Here is a 14840-nt window from a genome sequence, read left to right as displayed (position 1 = left end):
AATGCTTATGGAAATTCCTGCCGCTCAACTTTCACACTGACAGCCGCAGCCACGGGAGATACAACATTGGAGAAGACCACAGGGGAGACTGAAAGCATGGGAGAAACCAGGGACCCTGCACCGCCAACAGCCTCAGAGTGGGGAACCAAGACCGACGAGGCCAAAACGGTACCAGAACCACCACCTCCTGGGACTCCTGTCCCAGGCGAGCCAAAAACCTGCGGACCAGCACAAGCATACAGCAGGCGCAATGACCAAGGAATGGTCAGAGAATCCACTGCCCATTCCCCCTCCTGATGGATACGGGAGCAGAACTGAGACAGTTGAGCATTGTGCCGGGAAGCAAAGAGGTCGAGATAAGGAAGGCCAAACCTCCTGCACATAAGCTGAAAAGCTTCTGGAGTCAGAGAAAACTCCTGGGAGGTGGGGAAATAACAACTGAGGGCATCTGCCAACCCTTTGCCCACACCCTGGATATGACCAGCCGTGAGTGATAACAGATGCCACTCCATCCAACAAAACAAGGGAATCACCACCACATTCGGAGACTTGGACCTGGACCTCCCTTGATGGTTCAGGTAGGCCACGACACCATGTTGTCTGAACGCACAACCACATTGCACCCCACAAACGGATTGCAGAATCCCATGACAGCTCAGGAGACCGCTGTCAGCTCCTGCCAAACTGACAAACGCTGCCCCTCCAGAAGGTATCAACGACCCGAAAGCACTGGTATCCATCATCAGGATCACCAGAGGAGAGGATTGTGATGGCAGACCCTGAGAAAAATTGTCCAGCACCGTCTACCAGTGCAGGGCAGGGAGGAGCGAAGGAGATACCAGAACCAGAAGAGCCAAATCGTGAGACAAAGGATTCCAACGGGCAAACAGATACAACAACAAAGGCGGAGATGAAACCATGCCCAAGTCACTGTGAAAACCGTCCACCGACACGAGACCCTGAAGCCTCAACTAGAGACGGATCAGAAAGAGAACTCCATCAAGCACTCCAGAGCAAGGGAACTCAAGTTCACCGCCCGAGAGACAGGCAGGAACACTTGTTCAGATGGGTGTGAAAGCACACTCAATGAAAGTCAAGTCCTGCGAGGACTCCAGCTGACACTTGGAAAGGTTCGGCAGAAACCCATGTGCCTGCAACACAGAACACCAACCCCTGATTCACCAACAACTGATCCCATGAGGAAGCATAGATCAGCCAATCGTCAAGGCACGGGTAGACAAGGACACCTTGAAGATCTAACGATGCCACCAATGCCAGCCAGCATTTTGTAAAGCGCACAGCTACCTCCAATGGAAGTGTCCCGGCGCTGTCCGTATACCGCTTAGGAACCCTTCCTGGCTTTTCCCTGTGAAATGTCCACTCCTGGGCACGCCCAATGTGAAGCCAGGCATCCCAGCGCTGTTGGGGCCGTTGTGGAGATTAAGCAAGCTATTGCCCAGAGTTGCAGAGTGGGACCCATGATCAGAATAGGCACCGAGGCGAGAATTATCAGGTGCGAGGAAATTGAGCCCAAGACCCACCGAGGCGGGTATTGAACCCTGGTCCTGGACCAGACCTCTGCATCAGGGTCTGCTGCTCTAACCATTTGAGCCACACTTCTCCACTGGCGCACCACCTTGGTGAACACCATTGGGGCAGACCACAGGCCAAAAGTCAGGACCCGAAAGTGAAACTGTTGGCCCTGAAAACAAAACCTCAGGAATCTGCGAGAGCTGGGGTGAACCGGGACATGATAGTAAGCGTCCTGGAGATTGAGGGTGCACAAGAATGGCCTGGGAGAACCAACGGAATCACCCGCTGAAGAGTCTCCATTCTGAAGGGCAGATGAACCACAAACTTGTTCAGGGTTTTTAAGTCCAGGGCCAGCCGGAACCCGCCTGTCACTTTTGGGAACCATAAAAGTCAGGGATTAACCCCCAACCACCCCATTTCCAGAGTAAGAACTTCCTGAATTGCCCCCTTCTCCAAGAGAGACATGATCCCCAGAGACAGCTCTGCCCACTTGGTCTGGCAAGATGGCCAAGGAGTCGGACGAATCCCTGAATCCAGAGGAGGCCTCGAAAACTCGATGAGATAACCCAAACACACAATGTCCAGAAGCCGCACATCGGAACAGGACTGCAACCCGGCCGGGAGAATAATTGAAGCCGACCTCCGACCAACAATCTGGGACCCACTGCCATATAGTCAGTAACAAGGTTTCTGAGGGGGGGGGAACTTCACCTTCCTATCCCAACCAGAAGAGAACCTCCCATGACCCCTAGAAAACTGCCTCCGAGAAGGGGGATGAAAAAAAGACTTAGGTTTGGAAGAAACAGTTGTAGCGCTTTAAAGGAAGAAGAGTACTTTTTCTCCTTAAAAAGCCTATGCAACTTGCCCTCCAACTTCTCCATAAACATCATAGTCCCCTGAAAAGGCAAGTGCAGGTATTTCTGAGAAGAATCAGTCTTCCAGTCCTTCAAAACAAGTTTGCAGCGGGCTGCCACACCAGCCTCCCCCGGATAGGTCCGAAGCCCTCACCATGTCGATGGACACATCAGAAAATATTTCCGCCTGCCCCTCGATATACTCCAAAATCCCACAATAGTGAAACATATCATCCAATTACTGATACAGGGCCTTGAAATCCAAAATCAGAGACTGGGCAATTTAAGTATCATAAAAGCCAGACTGCACAGCCAGATGAGAACCGGAGTATACTTTCGGAAGGGAAGCATCCACCTTCTTATTCACAGGATCTTTAATCACAGCATCATAAGCCAAGAAAGTCCAACCCACAAGACTAGCCACAAAAGAAACAATTGGAATGGAGTCCGCAAATCCTTTGACATGTCTTGAAGCGGGTAAAGCTTAGCTGTGAACCTGGGAACCCGAACTCTGAAACTGCTGCAGCAACAAACCACTATAATTGCTGGGTGCCTCATCAATAAGAAAACCCATGTTGGATTTAACAAGTTTTAGCAAGTCCAGAAACATACCCTTGTCAATGTATTTTCCCTTATGTTCTTCACCCTCACCAGTCCTCCTCAGAACCGGAATAATGAGAGAAATGAACAGGAAGTGAGCCCTTGGAACACCCCCACCCCATTCTCATGCAAAGTTTCCTTAATAAACTTCTTGATCCTAGCATCAGCGCACTCACTGCGGCATTTAGATTGTGCAGGAGAAGGAGAGAGAGTCTGAAGAAGAAGACGAGAAGCGCTCCACATGCTTGCGCTTCCTGGAATGGTTTCCCATGTCTCACCGAACACCAAGACGCCAGCAGGCGCCAAGAGCACTAGGAAGTCGGGTGCGGTCATCCTACTAGGTGCTAACCAGACCTGACCGTGCCCAATTTCCAATTGTGCGGATAAGTTCAAGAGCAAGAGGGAAGTATGGCCATAGAAGTCCAAAACAATCTGAACAGGGACACACCAGGCAGTATTCCCCTTCCTGATGCGGCCAAAACAACAAGAAGACCTGGCCGAGTTGACCCACAGCCAAGGACAGGTGAAAACCAGGCAGCTTCCAAGAGCGGGCCACTGAGGCACAGATCCAGCCCGACCCGCCAGATCCACAGAGCAAGCCGGAAATTAGGCAACAAGACCCGGAAGGGAATTCCTCCCGGGAACCATCTCTCAGAAGCATAGAGACGCCGTGCCTCCCAATGTGCCCGGCAACCCACGAGGCGCGGCCTGGACACCTCCAGCGACAACAGCAACCATGGAGGATGAAATCCGCGCCACTCCCCCCCAAGCCAGGCAGGGAAGGAGACATGAAACATCAGCAAAGCCCCCACCGCCCAGCAGCAGAAAAGTTACCAGCTCCTGAGTCATCCCATTCTACCAGTAGACAGAAAAAAGAACAGAGGAAATGCTGGGACAGGTACTTTTATGTACTACCAATGGGAGGGGGTAGGGTAGGGCCAGCATTTCTCTGTTCTCTTTTTCTGTTGGTGAGATAGGACTATCTCAGTTTGTTTATGAATGGGACGAGGACAGGAGGGAGCAGAGGGTAATGTTTACCGATTTCTGGTCCTTGCTGCTTGAATCGCAGTAGGACCGATGAGGCACCATGGAGAACAGCAAACGTTTTTCCGCTCTTGCCAGCTCTATGATTTAGGAGCAATACTCTTTTTAGAATCATACAGGCGCGATGGGTCCATTGGGGCGTTGGGGCGTAGCCCCCCTGCCGGCAGCTCCCTCGGCATCTGTATCAGTTTACTTAAGTTCAAAGACGACGAGGGAGAACTGACAATCATGTCAGTCAGCATGACGTCGGACCACCCACCCCTTCAGAGTCTGAAGGGGGTGGGCGGTCTGGCGTCATGTTGACTGACATGATTGTCAGACCAGGGGCAACAGGCAGCAGCACAACACAAGTGCGCATGCCCATTAGGAGCCCTTTGGACTCCTAATGGGCAGGCGGCGGGCGAAGATTAACCGTGCCCTAAGCCAATCCTGGCGCTGCTGGCAGCACCAGGATTGGCTGAGAGGGGTTGTCAGTCCACTCCAGTGCCGTTCATGAAGGCACCAAGGTGAGCAGAGGTGGCGCGGACCGGCTGTGAGGTAAGTTTACCTTTTTATATGCCATTTCCTGGCATCCCCCCGGGTTCGAGATCCACATCCCAAGGTTCAGACAGTGACTCTAATACAGCCTGCCTCCACCCCTTCAAAGGTCGCTGCTTCCCACGGTTCCTCTGCCATGAGGCGTGCAATACCCCTTGGCTTTGCTGCTGCTGCTATGCGCTCCACTTCCATCACAGAGGACAAGTTGGATAATCGCTGAATTACAGTCAATCAGATGAATGCTAATAAAAAGTTTCAGTGAATCCCCTAATTGTCAATATGTAATATGAAGAATCTCGCAAGGCTGTTATTCTTTTTTCTTTTTTTAATTTAAAAAGCCGAAAGCCAGCCAGCACTGTTTCCCCATTTCCTCCGCCATGCCTCTGTTCCTGTGGATTATGCAAATGGAGCTGCCTGCATTTTTATTGGCCCTCCATGGGAGCTGAGTCCGACTAAGGACTCTGCGAGCATGCAGCCTCTTCTCCCCCTCCTCATGCGCCAAACCGTCAATTGTTGTTTGCACAAGGGTGCACATTTAGGAGACCAGGTGGAGACCACACCTCTTGGCTTCTGCTGTGGCCAGGCCAGAGTCTCATTTGTTCTGACTCCGAGGCCGAACCCTATTGTCACCTTCTATGGTCCAGGATCGGAAGGGCTCGATGTTAAAAGACGGCCAACCATCCCCCGACAGCAGATGCTCCAGCCTTCACCTGAAGCAGGACACGAGTCTCCACTCCCCTGTCTCGTGAAGCCGAGGTAGTGCCAGGCAGCCAAACAAGCGTTCGGCCACTGTGCCTGCTGCCCAGAAAGAAATGTAAGGGTGCACAACCAATCAATCTGCAATTGTAAAGGGTGTCTGGAAGCCAGTGTTGGTTTTAATTGATGGATATATTTGAAGCTTCCTGATACACGTTATTTCTTTTTGAGAAGCATTGTTGTAAGGTAGCTACCGCATACGATGTAAAATGGGCTTTTTAAAGACTGTTAGCAAAACAATTGCTTCCTAATTCAGTTCAAGTTCAGAAAACCTTTATTTCGGTCTAGGCGACCATAGAAGTATACTCACAATAAACAAGGTGCTTCCTAATGCACATTTATTCTTTTTGAGGGGTATTGTAACAGAGCTACCAGCTCAGCTGTGAAGTGTGTGGAGACAGTTATAAAACAAGCATTGGCATAGCCAATAGGTCTTGGTTTGGGACCTTATAAGTATTTAGTTATGCATCACAATATCCTTGGTGCAATAACATCAACTGTTGCATGGCTAAAAACTTATAAGGTCCCAAAGGTGAGACCTATTGGCTATGCCAATGCTTGTTATAGATCCTTCCAGGCAGGTGTACTAGCTTTGGATTGCTGTAGCCCGAGATACAGTTTATACTCACCAGGACAAACAAGAGCTGAATAGAAAAAAAGAAATACCAAAGTAAAATACTTGACCACTAGCCTTAGCACTTAAAGTCCATTTCCAGTGTCTTTTTAGAAAGATGTGTATGTGTGATACGATATACAATGGCTAAAGTGAACTGAACCGGAGCACCATGCAGAGAACAGCATATTATTCCAGAAGGAACAGACAATAATGGGGAAAGTTGGGAGAAAAATGCAGAAGTCATCAGATTAAAATATGTAACAATAACATACATATTAAAATATGGCACCAAAATAAGCACGGTATCGCAGGGCAACTGGTTGGATGTCACTCATTTTAATCAGTTTGGATTGCCATCAGCCGTCGTCGGGTGGGTGGGGGTGCTTTTTTTTAACTTAACTTACAGGCAGTCACTGGTAACCAACAAACCAAAACTACACAACTCTTTCTAGAAAGCGAATTAAACACTGGCTGTCATCCAGCCCAAGAGCAACTCTGTAAAGGGTGATTACAGGAGCAGGCTGGGTGACCTCTGTGTATAGAACGGTGTGTTTCATCAGCAGTTATAAAGTGAGAGTGATTACACAACTTCATAGTTTTTCCAATTAGTTGCTATGGCCAGAATTGACTTCGCCTGAACCATTATAAACTTCTCACAAACAATGCCATACATTACTAACAATTCTGAGTTATAATCTGGCACTCGATATTGAGAAATAAATATGATATATACAAATTAAAGGGATAAAAACAAATAATTTACTGGGTCACTCAAAAGGGCCAGTGGCTCTCAGATATCTCAAGAAGGAGGAACGTAAAAGAGGAGTATTTTAAATGTACAGTATTGCATAATTGCCACACACACGGGGAAAAATAAGGAAGGGAAATGTAGACACATTATTATCACATTGTCCATTTACCTGTCCTGTAGCGCTAGCTTTTCATGAGCTTTAAAAAAAAGCCAGCGCAGTTACTCTAAGATGCATTGTTTTTCAAAAATACGTTTCTTACAAAAGGCCCAGTCTTTATGTTCACAAATATATAAAATACATATTCCGATAAATAACATCTGATAAACATACTTAAAGAAGGCTGAAAACAAACCAGATACAACTTGTATTGCGACCATGAAATACTTTTTGTAACTATTTTCATATTAACATATTTGTTCCAAGCTCTGTAAATTACGGTCTTCTCTTGTCAATGCTAGAAATAACAGTGAGACCTTGTTAAAAACTGAAGACAATTTACAGTGAAATAACATATTAAACGAGTAATTACTGACTGAGTCTCTCTGAGGAGATAGTAAAATATGCCAGTTAACTAATACTGGCTTCACCTTTAGAGTGAAGTTTGACATGGAAGCCTAACCGAGAATATCATTGGTCAATGAGGGAATGACGGTTGTTTACATTTCCGATTTCAGTCAGATCGCCAGTAGAAGGTACTCTACCAAGGGATCGATCTAAGAGAAAAGTACAGGTCAGACAAAGCTGGATAGGATAAGCTCTCAGTTTCTGTGCTAAACTGTACCTGAAGTGAGGAAAAGTGATATTTGTATGGATGAGGCTGCCTATGAATGCCATCAGTAACGTGATGCGTGTGTGAGGAGAACGAAGAGTGCTGGGGCAAAGCAGCGTGTGACTGGCCGCGCTACGCAGAGCTGATTGGAGCGGAGTCAATGGTGTCAGCTTTCAAAGTGGAGAAATAGACATGCTCATCAATGACGGTCGAGCGTTATTAAAGCCTAGCGGGAGGTTGACAGCGAGCCCTGGACAGCAGAGAGGGAAGAGTGAAAGCGCCTGTTGCACTGCTGATAGCCCAGCGGGAAGTTGACAGCGAGCCATGGACAGCAGAGAGGGAAGAGTGTGATCACTTGTTGCACAGCTGATGGCACGTACAGTGTTATAGTCAACAAATGGTCCTAGACATTAACTCAGCCTATACAATATAATGATACAATTCAATCAATCACTTTTTTCGGTCTTGTATTAAATCAAATGAAATTCATATAAATCAGAACATGACAGATACAATAGTCCAGAGCATCAATTAATACAAAAATTACACAAAGAACCAAATGAATATGCCTCACAAAAATCCGAGAGACTTCCTTCATTTAATATATATTTTTAAGGATACACAATATATACACATATTTACAAACAGGGTTCAGTATCAGTAAGAGTGCACAGGAAAGGGTGAAAGTAAGTGCTCGTGTAAAGCGACCAAGAAGGTCAGTTGTAGAAAAAGGCTACCACAATAAGGGGGGATTGTCGACATTTCGACCCAAAACAAAATACTGGGTGGCTAGGTTCCTCAGGGGCGGGTCTTCATCAGGACGAGGGAGGGAAGGGAAGGGGCAATGTGCACGAATGTTACAGCCCCTCAATGTACGGGGTTTCCGCATCTGTGTGAGGCGACTTGGAGCCATTACAGAGCGTGTTCTGAGGCATTAAGTTGGTGTTTCTGAACATTAAAAAAGCTATTTATCGTTGAAGAGAATAATTGAATGGGACGGCGTGTTGTGCTCAACCTAGCACATTGATACTGCGTCTGGGTATGGAGTAACACCGTACGTTTGGCACACCGACTGAGGGTGACCATTGATATTGGGGTCATTACATCAACGTGCACATTGCCCCTTCCCTTCCCTCCCTCGTCCTGATGAAGACCCGCCCCTGAGGAACCTAGCCACCCAGTATTTTGTTTTGGGTCAAAACGTCGACAATCCCCCCTTATTGTGGTAGCCTGTACCTAATTTTCTTGGCCCCTTCCCCCCCTCCCTTTCCCGTTGTCTCCTGTGCCAACTCAGGAATACGGAGGACTATTCAATTACGTGCCAGCAAGAAAGAATTACATTTTTTGCGAGCGATATACTTTTCAGGACAGGCTAATCTATTGTTGTTTTTAAATAATTCAATTTTTCTACAACTGACCTTCTTGGTCGCTTTACACGAGCACTTACTTTCACCCTTTCCTGTGCACTCTTACTGATACTGAACCCTGTTTGTAAATATGTGTATATATTGTGTATCCTTAAAAATATATATTAAATGAAGGAAGTCTCTCGGATTTTTGTGAGGCATATTCATTTGGTTCTTTGTGTAATTTTTGTATTAATTGATGCTCTGGACTACTGTATCTGTCATGTTCTGATTTATATGAATTTCATTTGATTTAATTCAAGACCGAAAAAAGTGATTGATTGAATTGTATCATTATATTGTATAGGCTGAGTTAATGTCTAGGACCATTTGTTGACTATAATACTTGCTACCCAGGTCCTTTGACTATAATTGGGTTACCCCTTGTCTCGGAACGTACAGTGTAACACGGCTCACCTTAAACCAGCTTTACGTTATCGACAACTTCTCTTCACCCAGCACAGTTTACCAATGTCACGTGCCACTGTCTCCCGGAGTACACAGTACACGTATGCACAACTTGCAGTGCACAATTAGCAGCTTCAGAAACGCAAGTTGTCGTTGATCAGCTTGCTATAACGCGCATGCGTGCACGCACTCTTGTGCGCGTTCTAGCAAGCTGATCGCCAGCAAAGTAGCATTTTTCAGAGCCCTACATAAGGTCTCGGCCGAGACCAGCGCATGCGCTGGATCAGGCCGAGACCTAAAAAGAGCTGTACTATGTATAGCCTGCAAAAAATCAATAATTTGGAAATACTTTTGAATCTTAAACCTTTTTGTGATTTCTGTAGCAGCATATTTTACACTGGTTACTGTTATCACAAAGTCTTTTATGAAGTTCTGTGGTCATACTGAATAAACAGCTACCTACATTATCATATGAAATCTCTTTATTGATGTCATAACTACACTTTCACAATTGCTTCATTAGTCTTCTTGCTTTCTCAAATTTGCTTGAAAATGCACCATTTGCCCCCTCTTTTTTAAAAATGTTCTCAGGGAAAGAACCTCCCCCGAAACTCCCTTTTGCTAGTTGAACTCCCTAGCTACACCCGCAACTTTTACGCCTCACTTCTTTGAAATACCACCAGCCGCCACTGGAATTATAACCAGAACCTCGAAGTTCTGGCGCTAAACGAATTAAGTTTAACATTACAACATGGGACAATATTGCTCCCTTTATGCTCTTTGACTCCAATAATATTGGAGGAGATATACCCAAGACAGGTAGCAGAAGAAGGTTTTCAATTTATTTAGTCCAGTGTTCATGACAAATTAAAGGAATTGAGGTCACGTGCAGTGAACATGTGAAATAAATAACGACGGCTTGGTCTGACATGAATTTGTAAGCTTCTTGATTCGCGCTTCAAGAGAGGTATGAAAGTGTCATGTATGACAGGTGCTGTTGTACTATTCCACTTTGCTCGTGTATCAGCTGCAATATTTCTTAGGTGCGTGATGCTAATTGATTCCTATCTTTACAGATTCCATAAAGCGGCAATCAAGTAACTGTGATTGCTGTGTGCATATCACTTCAATTATTCAGACAAAGAATCATACATTTCACAGTGGTTTAGTCTAAATTTTTGTTAAATGAAATGTATATTTTATAAGAGATCTTTATTTCCAGAGGTAAACACAAACATTAGAATGAAACTGTGACAGGCAAGCAGGCTAAACAAATTAAGATGCTGCTTAGCATGCTATTAGACTCATATATATATGGAGAGTGACACAAAAACAAGTAAAACTTTCAATATCATTGATACTGGTCACAATTTTTATATATGAAATTAAAACTGCCGAAGTGTGCATTTTCTGAAACACGTCATGACTGCAGTCAGCACTGTCTTAGACCTAGAGATACATTCGGTCTGAATTGCACAGTTCTGTATGTGTAATTACAGCAAAAAGGCCAGGGATTGAATGGACTTGCAAATTGCACTTTATTGTTACCTATGGGTGATCATTCTAAAGGGGCAAGCATGAGAAAGGCAGATCTTGCTTTAAAAACACGTGATTTCTTGATTTGAGAAGTCAATGGTTGAATGGGAAATGGCACACCACTCTTATCTAAACCTTGAATCTAATTTACTCTGCACAGGAACCAACAATTAAGAGAAAACGAAGCCTTCATAGACCTAGCACCGATATCCATCCTTCAGCCTCTCATTACTTCATCCATCTGTCCATGTGATACTGTCTGAGTGTTGTATGCAATTGTATCCATGCTTACGAGTGTTGTCTTTGTAGATGGGCAGCTGAATGCGCATTTTATATCTGAGTGCTGCTTTTGGGCTAAGTGAGTGGGTACTCCCATATCAGTGGGTTTACTTGCACATGTATTTGAATCGTTGCTGGCTACGTGCACAGGTGCCCATAGATTTATTGATCTGCATGCATGCATGCCTGCAAATTTATTTTTAATTGCATCTGTCTATATGTGTCTGAATGTGTGTGGCTCATGGCCTGATGTACGATGAGCAAAATAGCGCCTTGCAATTTGCGAGGTGATATTTTGCATGTACAACACTGTTTGCGATTCCCAATGGGTCGCAAATTGCGAGGCTCATGAATACTAATGAGCGTCTCACAATTTGCGAGCCCATTGGGAATGGCAGGCCCTCCCAGATATGGTGGCCTGCTGGGCTCAGCAGACCACCATGTCTGCGACTGCTTTTAACCCCTTCCCTGCTGCCGTCGGCCGTTGGACGTCGCGCAAGCTACCTCCCTGGTGCTGCGCACGTCCAACGGCCGACGCGGCCCCGCCCACCCTTTAGAACGCCCACACCGCGGCGGAAAAACCGCCGCGGTTAAGGCGTTAAATAAAGCAGTTTTTTTTAATGCAGTCCGTTTTCCTTAAAGGAAAGCAGGATGCCTTTTAAAAAAATAAATGAAACGTTTTTGTTTAATTTTTTAAGGGGAAGTAGTGGTCCCTGGGACCCTGCCTGCCCTTAAAAAATAGGGAACGGGTCCCCTGGGGACCCCTTCCCATTTGCGACTCCATTACCACCCTCTTGAAGAGGGTGGTGATTTGGGAGTATTTTGTGACCGCAATTGCGGTCAGAAAATATTTGTAAATGTGTTACAGATTCGCTATTTAGAAGGAAACGCCCCTTCCAATAGCGAGTCTCTAAACACTTTTTTGCGAGTCGCAATTCATTTGCGACTCGCAAAATTGTGTTAGTATATGGCCATTCGCTAACCCATTTGCGCATGCTAAAAGTGGTCATACATCTGGCCAATAGTGTGTTGTCAGTGCACGAGTGATTGTTTGTTTATTGTCTGAGTGTACAGATGGATGCAGCGAGTGACTAGGCCATGGGATCTCCTTTCCCCCTGTCAGTGGTCGCCCTTGGCTGCGAACTAAGAGGCTTATTTACAAGCTCCTTCCACTGCCGGTGCGTCACTCTTAATATGAGAAAAATTGATGCACCAGCGGTGCAAGGGGCTTGTAAATAAGCCCCTAACTGTGCGCCACCTCTTCGTGATGCACAGATCGGTATTACAAAAGGGGCCGCAGAAGCATCTGCGGATTCTTCTATAATACCATAGTACGCCGGTGTTGCAGAATATGGGCGCACACGCTCATTGTGCCTCCAGAACACTTTGGGGCTTATTTACAAGCCCCTTGCGCCGCCAGTGCACCACAAAGGTGACGTACTAGCGACTCAAGAGACTTGTGAATAAGCACCATTGTGTAATGCATTCCCAGATAAGGAATACCACATATAGATTTACGCAAAAAATATGTTTCCATATCTGGGCATACACGGAGTAAAAGACTAAAATTCATTGTCATTTTAACCTACTGGTTCTTTTAAGGACTGAAAAATAACTGGGAAAATAATCAAGGTGCCTGATGCAGGGTAATGTGGTGATTCGAGGGTGGCAATCACAACTTCAAGGTACAGATAAGCACTTCTGGCTTATTTACACGCCCCTTGCTCTCCCAGTGTGTCACTTGTAAAGAAATGAAATGGTCTCACAGCAGAGGTATGCTTGTTAGGTTCTCCTATGAGCCTAACATAACACCGTCGTGAGACCGCTGCAGCACTGCCCGCCCTGGATTAAACTTGTAAACCGGCGGGCAGGTGCACTATAGGTTTGGCGGTCTTCCTGGGACCGTTAATTGAATTTTAAATTTAATTTAAAGATCTTATCGTCATCATCTGCCACTTTGCCTGAGCACAGAGCTGCAATGGCAGCCTCTAGTTCCCCAGAAGTGCTATCAATCTGTAACCATGCTGCCTGAAATTCCTCTAACTTTGGAAACCTGCTAACTTCGACATAAGTTGGTACTTCCAACATACGAGAAATTTGAGGTTTTCTATATAGTTACTGATAAAATATAGAGAAATGTTCAGCAATGGCTTGAGGAAGGGTATAAACTGAACCATCACTACCTTTGATTCCCTGGATCAGGCACCTGGACTTTCTCTCTGAAATCTGATGAGCCAGTACACAACCAACCTGATCCCCATATTCATACTGAAGAGCTTTATGTTTGGCGCTAGTAGCCACAATGTTCTCCCTAAAATATAGAATTAATTGAGATTGCCAATCAATAAGCTGCATATGCAGAGCTCACTCGTCAGGACGCCCCGCCGTAATAGCTGCTGCATGGCGTAATTCCAATTGTGAAATTGCCTGGGGGCAGTTGACTAACACTATTTTGCATATCCCTATTTTGAGTATAAATAAACTGTGCCATAATACACATAATGTAGGCGTTCAATGCATCCCACACCACAAAATATGAAGCTGTCCCCATGTTATCCTCCAGAAATCCGGTGAGAGAACTTGCCACAACCTTACAGTAGTCTAAATTAGCGACAAGATGTCTAGGAAACGAACAGTGACACAATCAGCCCCCAGCCCCTGACAAGCTTATACATAACTAGGGTTATGGTCCGATGAAACCTCGACTTCCCCCAGAATCCCCCACTTAATAAATATTACATCAATCTGAGAATAGTGCTTGTGTGGGGATGAATAATATGTGTACCTTGGTAGAGTAGGGTACAGTGTCCTCCAAGCATCCGTAAAACCTGTGTTAAAAAAAATATGCTGCAACCATGTGCAAGTGAGTCCCTAGATGCTAGGGAAGATATTTCACTGGTGAATGTCCTAATGGCGGAGGCCCCCACTGGATAGAATGCTTCACCTACAATATCTAGGGCAACATAGTAGATTGAAAGCAACATTGTAACGGGCGGGCACGTCAGTAGCCTCTGTGGTGAAACATTGTAGCAGTGTTTTACAGCTCACGTCTTACGAGTCTCATGAGGCTGATGTCCAGTCAACTCCTTAGAAGTCTCAGGGAATTGCGGAGGCTTTAAGTCCAGTGGATGCCGTGGACAAGACTGGGAGTATCCCCGGTTTACCTGCTGAGCTGCTGGCGAAGAACCCGATGTAATAGAGATGGAAACTGTTGGCTCTACCATAATACCACGGATACTTAATAACAATGTAATAAGTAACACTAGGTTATTGCCAGCGATAGTAGCATCAGTATCAGCTGATGTAGACTGCTCTCTAGGGGAAGAGGTAGATCTAATGGAGGACACAATTCTGGGAGTTATCGATGAGACGGATAGTCAACCAGGCGACGGTCTTCAACTAGCCGGAGCAATCCCAAAAAGCAGAATGGAGCACTGAAGGATGTACGTCGTTACAACGCATGCTTTTACAACGCATGCCTTTACGATGCAACTTTTACAACACAAGTTGTTTCAACGACTTGCGTTGGCGGGCACTGGATAGTGAATAGTTTAATTTACTATTCCAATTCCAGTCCCCGTGGATAGTAGGGAAGGTGTTGGATAGTAATTAAAACTATTCCCTATCCTAGAGCGCCCCCCAGCGCAAGTCGTTGTAATGACTTGCGTTGTAATGGTTGCGTCGTAAAGGTACTGCGTTGTTAAAGTTGCGTTGTAAACGTTGTTCCCCGCACTGAAGGTGCCACAAAGT

General features: G+C 45.7%; 1 protein-coding gene across 1 annotated transcript in view; it reads left to right on the top strand.

The window, feature by feature from the left end:
• The window catches only part of LOC144790864 (autoimmune regulator-like), a 154272-nt gene that overhangs the window by 26866 nt on the left and 112566 nt on the right, over positions 1 to 14840 (top strand). The window lies entirely within an intron of this gene.

Source organism: Lissotriton helveticus, chromosome 11, assembly GCF_964261635.1.
Source record: "Lissotriton helveticus chromosome 11, aLisHel1.1, whole genome shotgun sequence".
NCBI lineage: Eukaryota > Metazoa > Chordata > Amphibia > Caudata > Salamandridae > Lissotriton > Lissotriton helveticus.
This window is presented reverse-complemented; position numbering and strand designations above follow the sequence as displayed.